This window comes from Hippopotamus amphibius, chromosome 15 (assembly GCF_030028045.1).
Source record: "Hippopotamus amphibius kiboko isolate mHipAmp2 chromosome 15, mHipAmp2.hap2, whole genome shotgun sequence".
NCBI classification, from domain to species: Eukaryota; Metazoa; Chordata; class Mammalia; order Artiodactyla; family Hippopotamidae; genus Hippopotamus; species Hippopotamus amphibius.
Genome location: NC_080200.1, coordinates 3,062,854 through 3,071,738, shown reverse-complemented (window position 1 = coordinate 3,071,738; position 8,885 = coordinate 3,062,854).

The window sequence follows — 8,885 nt, the reverse complement described above, 5'->3', positions numbered from 1 at the left end:
AACAGGGCAAAGGTCACAGTTTTAAATAGGATGTCAGGGACTTCCCGGGTGGTTAAAACTCCGAGCTCCCAATGCAGGGGACCCGGGTTTGGTCCCTGGTCAGGGAACTAGACCCTGAATGCATGCTGCAACTAAGACCTGGTGCAGCTAAAATAAATAAATATTTTTAAAAATAAATAAGTACTAAAAAAAGGAAAAAAACAGACTGATGAAGAAACACCTTCATAGGACTTCCCTCGTGGCACAGTGGTTAAGAATCCACCTGCCAACGCAGGGGACACAGGTTCGATACCAGGTCCGGGAAGATCCCACATGCCTCGGAGTAAATAACCCCGGGCGCCACAACTACTGGACCTGCTTGCTGCAACCACTGAAGCCCGTGCACTTAGGGCCCATGCTCTGCAACAAGAAAAGCCACCGCACCGTAGCGAAGAGTAGCCCCTGCTCGCCACAACTAGAGAAAGCCCGCGTGCAGCAACAGACTCATTTCAGTCAAAAAAAAAAAAAAAAAACCTTCATAAATTGAAGGTCACCTGAGGTACCAACCTTGAGAAGAAATCTGCACCCAACCGTCTGATCTTGCCAAGCCCCGGAGATTTTTAATTGCCCCTGTAAAAAAAGGGAAAAAAAAAGTCATCGCTCTCTCTAGAAACCTTGAGTTTGGGACTTTGTTCAGAATGATTACGACATTCCCATTGAAACTCCATTTGACTTCATCCCTTTCGCAGGCATTTATGGGCACAGTCAGAAGCTGGTGGCAAAAGCCAGTGCTCACCTAATGGAGGCAGAAAAGCAGGTTTCCAGGGGCTGGGGAGAGACTGCTAATGGGACGGGATTTCTTTTGGGAGTGATGGACTGTTCTGGAACCAGGTAGCAGTGAGGGTTGCACAACACAGTGAATATACTAAAAACCACTGATCCGTACACTTTCCTTTTTTAATTTTTAAAAATTTTTGGCCACACAACGTGGCATGTGGGATCTTAGTTCCCCAACCAGGGATTGAACCCGTGTCCACTGCAGTGGAAGCTCGGAGTCTTAACCACTGGACCGCCAGGGAAGTCCCCGTGGATTTTGCATTACATACATGAAGCCTGGGTAAATAATAATAATAATAATAATAAATTTAAAAAGACAATGCTCATCTGTTTTTTACTAAATAATAGTGCTCTGAAATAAATAATGGGAAGGCAAAAAAATAAATTTCACCTATTAACACCCCTGCCCCAAGTCAAACTCCTTTTCCACATTCCCTCCTGACTCTTGTTCATCTGCGTGGACTCTTTGCACAGGTGTAAGATAGATATCCTCTTGACCATTCCTTGGTCTGGACATGGTACAATATCATTAACAAAGGAAAACAATTCTAGGGGCGAGGGGTGGAGGGGGGAAGAAATGGGTGAAGGGTGTCAAAGTGTACAAACTTCCAGTTATAAAATAAGTCCTGAGGACATAATGTACAGTCTGGTGGCTACAGGTAATAATATTGTGTTGTATATTTGAAGGTTGCAAAGAGAGGAGATTCTAAAAGTTCACATCACAAGAAAAAAAGGTGCTTGTTAACTATGTGTGGTGACAGATCTTAGCTATTCGTGTTGTGGTGATCGTTTCTCAAGATACACATAAACCAAATCATTATGTTGTACACCTGAAACTAATATGATGTTACATGTCAAGTATATCTCAAGAAAAATAATAAAATAATAAAGGGAGGTAAAAAGGAAGGAAGGAGGGAGGGAGGAAGGTGGGAAGGAGGAAAGGAGGGAGGGAGGAGGGAAGGAAGGGAGGGAGGGAGGGAAAGAGGGAGGGAGGAAGGAGGGAAGGAGAAAAGGAGGGAGGGAGGGAGATGCGAATTCCCTGGTGGTCCAGTGGTTACGACTCCACGCTTGCGCTGTCCAGGTCTGAGGTTCCATCCCTGGCCCAGGAACAAAGGTCCCTCAAGCCGTGATGCAGCCACTGAAAACAAAAAAACACAAAACCACAAAAACACCTTTAGGGATGGCATGGCAGAGACGGGCCTCAGTGCTTTTGCATACTTATCCACTACTTCCTGACTTCTTACCCCACCCCACAACCCTTCCTCTCCCCGGAGCGAAGTATCTGGGTCGAAGTTGATGCAGGGAAGGATCACAGACGTTTCTGTCCAATGAAGTAATTTGTGACTACCCATATCCCCCAGGGTAGGTCTTTCCACCTGGCAGGGAGCAGACACTCAATAAATGTTAGTCGAATAAATGCACATTGTGCTGGTGGAGGACTATCTCAACTCGCCATTGTGTAAAAGTATTGGTGTGCTGGTCAGGGTTTAACAACGGGCTCCCTTGGAGGGTAATTTAGATATCTCTATATACCTAATACAGGCTTCCCTGGTGGCGCAGTGGTTAAGAATCCGCCTGCCAATGCAGGGGACACGAGTTCGATCCCTGGTCTGGGAAGATCCCACATGCCTTGGAGGAACTAAGCCCATGCACCACAACTACTGAGCCTGCATTCTAGAGCCCACAAGCCACAACTACTGAGCCCATGTGCTGCACCTGCTGAAGCCCACGCCTAGAGCCTATGCTCCATGAGAGAAGACACTGCAATGAGAAACCCATGCACCACAGTGAAGAGTAGCCCCCGCTCACCACAACTAGAGAAAGCCTGTGCGCAGCAACGAAGACCCAATGCAGCCAAAAATAAAATTAAATAAATAAATAATAAAATAAATCTTTAAAAAATATGTCTAATATATATCATACACATATACATGCATTGTTCATATTCCTATATGTCAAATATTACATTACACATGTATCATATACGTGCATTATATAATATATATATTTATCATAAATGTTACCAACATAAAGGGGGTATAGGACACAATTTACAAATAATAATCACATATACAATACGTATTAGGAATTCTATATAGCCACTTGAATCTCAAAATAGGTTTTGGTTGATTTTTTGCCAAATTCTTGTATCCATAGCCAACCTCTGGTGCCAAATAACAGAACAAGTGTATTTCCAACATGAACGTTGGCAGTATTTTCGTTTACATTAGTGAGTAACATGAAGGTGAAGACGTTGGAATTTCACTTGTTCATTGATAATGTGAATGTCTTCTTTGGTGAATCAGATAATGGGAAAAACATTTCCCTTTCTGTGTGTGTCAGATTCAACCTAACAGTGGTAGACACAACACATGTTTGTTTGTTTGTTTGTTTATTTATTGGCTGCATTGAGTCTTTGCTGCTGCACGTGAGCTTTTCTCTAGCTGTGGCCAGTGGGAGCTACTCTTCACTGTGGTGCTCAGGCCTCTCACTGCGGTGGCTTCTCTTGTTGCGGAGCACGGACTCTAGGTGCGCCGGCTTCACTAGTTGCAGCGTGTGGGCTCAGTAGTTGTGGCGCACGGGCTTAGTTGCTCCGTGGCAAGTGGGATCTTTCCAGACCAGGGCTTGAACCCGTATCCCCTGCATTGGCAGGCAGATTCTTAACCGCGGCGCTACCAGGGAAGTCCCTCCATCACTTTTTAAAGCCTAAACCAGGGGTTGGCATGCTATGAGCCTCTACCTGTTTATGTAAATAAAGCTTTATTGGTATGTGGCCATGCCCATTTGGTTAGTATGCTCTGTGGCTGCTTTCTTGGTCTGGGCATACAATAGAGACGTAGAGCCCACAAAGCAGAAAATACTGACTACCTGATCATTTACCAAAATATTTTCTGACTCTTGTTCTACACAATCAAAACCAGAATAAATTAAGCCCTCATTTGTAGCATTTACCAATTTCCATGGTGTAAATATTCCCACTAGGACCCATTTCAATCTGCCAATGTGATGTCAATGTCAGTGTCAAAGTTGAAAATATACAGAAAGTAGCTTTCCATCATATACTATCTCCACCAAACAGATACAACAAAAATAATGAAAATAGGTGAAAATCGAAGTAAATAAAAAAGCATACACAATAGCAAAATATAATTAGCATGTGATGTTTTGAGTATAAATGCTTTTACCTTTAAAAAAAATTGAGGTGAGATTCACATAACCTAAAATTAATTTCAGGGACTTCCCCATGCTCCCAACGCAGGGAGCCTGGGTTCAATCCCTGGTCAGAGACCTAGATCCTACGTGCAGGCCACAACTAAGAGTTCACATGCCACAACTAAGGAGCCCACCTGCCACAACTAAGACCCAGCACAACTAAATACATAAATAAATACTTTTTAAAAATAAATAAATAAAATGAAAAGTTTAAGTTAAATCACATTTATATCCGTTAAGGTTTTCTATTAAAACTAAATAAAAATAAAATTAATTTCAGAGGGAAAAATTCAGTTGCATTTGGCACATTCACAATGTCTTGTGACCCTCAGCTCTGGTTTCAAGACACTGTCATCACCCCGAAAGGAAACCCAATACCCACTAAGTAATTGTTCCCCATTCCTCCACCCGCCCATTCCCTGGCACCACGAGTCTGTGTCCTGTCTTTGTGGAGTTGACTCCTCTAAGCACCTCATATTGCTGGAATCAGACAGTATTTGTCCTTTAGTGTCTGACTATGTTTTTTTTTGTTTTTGTTTTTGCACACAGGCTTAGTTGCTCCGCGGCATGTGGGATCTTCCTGGAGCTGGGATCGAACCCGTGACCTCTGGACATTGGCAGGCGGATTCTTAACCACTGCGCCACCTAGGAAGCCCCCTAGTGTCTGACTTATTTCACTCAGCATAGGGTCCTCAAGGTCCATCCCTGTTGTAGCAGGTGTTAGAATTTCCTTCTTTTTTAAGGCTGAATAACATTCTGATGTGTGAGTATACCACATTTTGTTTATCTGTTCATCCACTGATGTATACTTGGGTGGCTTCCACTTTTCGGCTTCTGTGCCTAGTGCTGCTATAAACATGAGTGTATAAATATCTGAGTCCCTGCTTTCAATTCTTTTGCATATATACCCAGAAGGGGGATTGTTGGATCATGTGGTAGTTCTGTTGAATTTTTTGAGGAACTGCCATATTTTCCTTCTGTGTTTTTTTTTTTAACTTTTTACTTTGAAATAATTTTGGACACACATAAAATCTGCAAAAAATAGTACGGAGAGTTCCCCTATACACTTCCCCCAGCTTCCCCCAAATATAGCATCCTACATAACCATAGAAGAATATCAAAACCAAGGAATTGGGATTTCCCTGGGAATCCAGTGGTTAGGACGCCACACTTCCGCTACAGGGGGCATGGGTTTGATCCCTGGCTGGGGCACTAAGATCCCAGAAGCCACACAGTGCAGCAAAAAAAAAAAAAAAAAAAGAATTCACATTGGTGCAATAGACATTGTTATTCTGATTTCACCAGCTTTAACATGCACTCGTTCTTTTGGTGTATGTATATATAGCTTTCTAAAAATTTGTAACCGCCAAATATCTGTAACCACCACCATAATCAGAATATAGAACATTTCCACCACCACAAAGAAAAGCCCTCATGGTCACAACCTTCCCCACATCATAACCCCATTTCCATCACTATAAGTTGTCTTAATCGTTCCATTTCTATGCCTAGGAACGATATCACTGTGTCACTTTTTGAGACTGCCTTCTTTTGGTGACCGTAATGCCTTTGACATTCACCCAGGTTGGTACATGTACCTATAGTTTGTTCCTTTTTGTAGCATTTCATTGTGTGGAATTAATCCACATTTTCTCTTCTTTCTTTTCTTTTTCTTTTTTTAATATTTATTTACTTTTTTATTTGGCTGAGTCGGGTCTTAGCTGAGGGATGCAGGATCTCTCATTGCATTGCTCGGGCTCTTCATTGCTGTTTGTGGGCTTCTCTCTGGTTGTCCCGTGGCATGTGGGATCTTAGTTCCCTGACCAGGGATGGAACCCACGTGCCCTGCGTTGAAGGATGGATTCTTAACCACTGGACCAGCAGGGAAGTCCCAATCTGCACATTCTTAATTTATTCAATTCACAATTTGTTGATCAATTCACCCATTGAAGGACATTTGGGTAGTTTCCAGTTTGGGGGTTATTACAAAGAAAGCTTTTATGAACATTCATGTTGAGGTTTTTGTGTGAACCTAAGCATTCCTTTCTCTTGCGTAAACACCCAGGAGCGGGACTGCTGGGTCACATGTGTGTTTGACTTTCTAAGAAACTGCCAAGCCATTTTCCAGAGGGGCTGTACCATTTTTGTATCCCCATCAGTAATGCCGGGGGGTCCCAGTTGCCCTGAATTCTCTTGGTATTGTCAGCCTTTTTTATTTTAGCCATTCTAAGAGGCATGTGACATTATCTCACTGTGGTTTTAATTTGCATTTCCCCAATGGCAAATGGTTTTGAGCCATTTTTATTTTATAAAACTGGTGTCGTAAAAAGTCTTCTGTAACTTTCTGTTTCTAAGGCTTTTTTACATTGTTGTTGTCATTTGTGAGCTTACTGCTGCCTAATATTTCTTTGGGGACTATACTGGAACCTATGTTTCCATGTTTCCATCAATGGTTATTTGTGTCATTTCCAGATTTTTGCCACGGAGAACATTAGTGACTGTATCTCCTGGTTATACAAAGCCATATACCTAGGGGTAGAATTGCTGGGTTGTAGTAGTCTAGATAGAGCTCAACTGCTGTATCCAAAGGGGTCAGGTCAGCCGTTCTTTCAGTTAACCCATTGCCCAGGTGAGAGAGATAAAGTTCAGGGTGCATTCCGAGATAAGCAGAGTGTACACATGTGACATTAATATTCAATTGCGCCTGAGTAAGATAAATGTCGCTTTGGAATGAATCTATCAAGAAAGCTATTAGAAATTAATTTCCGGGGAGGGGAGCAGGGGAGACTTCAGAGAGATCCAAGTCTCTGGGACCAGGGAACAGATGTATTAAGAAAGATGTGATTGGAACCAACGATACGCAGAGAGATAGGTAACAGGGTGAGGTTACAGAGCAAAATGTACTCAGTGGTCAAGATAGAGAAGGGGGTGGAGGGCAAGAGTCTGCTGTAATCGCAATAATAAAAGCTCATGTTCTGTAACAAGGGCTCAGCATCAGGTGATTAGCAGGAAGTCTGTCTCCTTAAGACAGGAGCACCTATTTCATTTATTCAAGAAGCATGTATTCAGAGGCATCCACTATCCTGGATTGGAAGAGAAAGAGACAAATCCAACATCCTCTTTGCCTTTAAAATATTCATAACTAGAAGAGAAGACAGAATAAGAGAGCAGGGGAGGGAATCCGATGGAGCAACAGCTATAGGCCAGAAACAAGCGTGGTGTATTGGGAATTCCGAGAAATAAGGAACTGGCAGGAACAGGGAGAATCAGACTTTATGTGTGCTGAGCCCCCAACGAGGAATCGAGGAGGAAATTCTGCTCATTAGAAAAGATTTGATCCCTTGATCCTCCTCAAGAAGTAATTTAACTCCACCATAAAAAAAAGAATGAAATAAAGCCATTTGCCGCAACATGGATGGACCTAGAGATGATCATACTACGTCATATAAAGACATATATCATATATCACTTATATGGGGAATCTAAAATAGGATACAAATGAACTCCTTTAAACAGACTTGTAGACACAGAAAACAAACTCATGGGGACTTTCCTGGTAGTGCAGCGGTTTAGAATACACCTGCCAATGCAGGGGACACGGGTTCGATCCCTGGTCTGGGAAGATCCCACATGCCGAGAAGCAGTTAAGCCCGTGCGCCACAACTACTGAGCCTGTGCTCTAGAGCCCATGTGCCGCAACTACTGAGCCAGCGTGCTGCAACTACTGAAGCCCACGTGCCTAGAGCCCGAGCACCACAACGAAGAGTAGCCTGAGCTCGCCACAACTAGGGAAAGCCCGAGTGCAGCAACAAATACCCAATGAAGCCAAAAATAAATAAATAAGTAAATAGAAAACAAACTTATGGCTATCAAACAGAAAAGCGGGGAGATAAATTAGGAACTTAAGATTGACAGATACACACCACTATACATAAGATAAATAAACAACAAGGACCTATTGTATAGTACAAGGAACTATATTCAATATCTTTTAATAACCTGTAAAGGAAAAATTCTGAAAAAATATATAATATATATAACCGAATCACTTTGCTGTACACATGAAACATTGTCAATCAACTCTACTTCAATTAAAAAAAAAGAGCTAATTGATTGCTTTACATGAAGGGGAGTCCCCCAAATACACATGATGGACCATCAGGTAGCAATCATATGGCAAGGAAAAAAATTACTGTTATATGCAATCACATGGATGAATGGCAAAATATTTTTCTGAGCAAAAGAAGTTGGACACAAGAGTACGTACTGTACAATTCCATTTCCTCGAAGCTCCAGAACCTGCAAAACTAATCTCTGGGCACAGAAGTCAGGATCTAGGGTGCCTGGGGGAGTGAGGGGCTGCAGCCAGCTTGTCCTGGCTCGTAGGTGTCCTTTCCATCATCATGGTAGCTGGAAATCAGTCTCGGTGGGAATATATACACCACAGAAAAGAACAAGTACTGCAAATTACAAAGCAGCCTCTCTCTCTCCTCTCTAAATCTTTCATTTCACAAGCCCATCGTTAAACATTTACTAGCACACGGCTGCTGCTTGCGGCAAGGGGGATTAACTGAACAGGACACTGAGAAAACTTTCTGGAGTGATGGAAATTTCTGCATCTTGTTTCCGGGAATGGTTTCATGGGTGTATACAATTGTAAAAGCTTAAGGAATTGAACAGTCAAGAACTGTGGGTTTATTACATGTAAGTTACAGCTCAATAAAAAAAAGACTATATGTATATACAGCCTAAAAGAAAATAAAATGATAGAGAAATCACTTTGCAGAAGAGAAGGACGTTGAAAACGCCCAGATCTGGGAAAGGTCATGGCATTATTAGAGGCTAGATGAGCATTC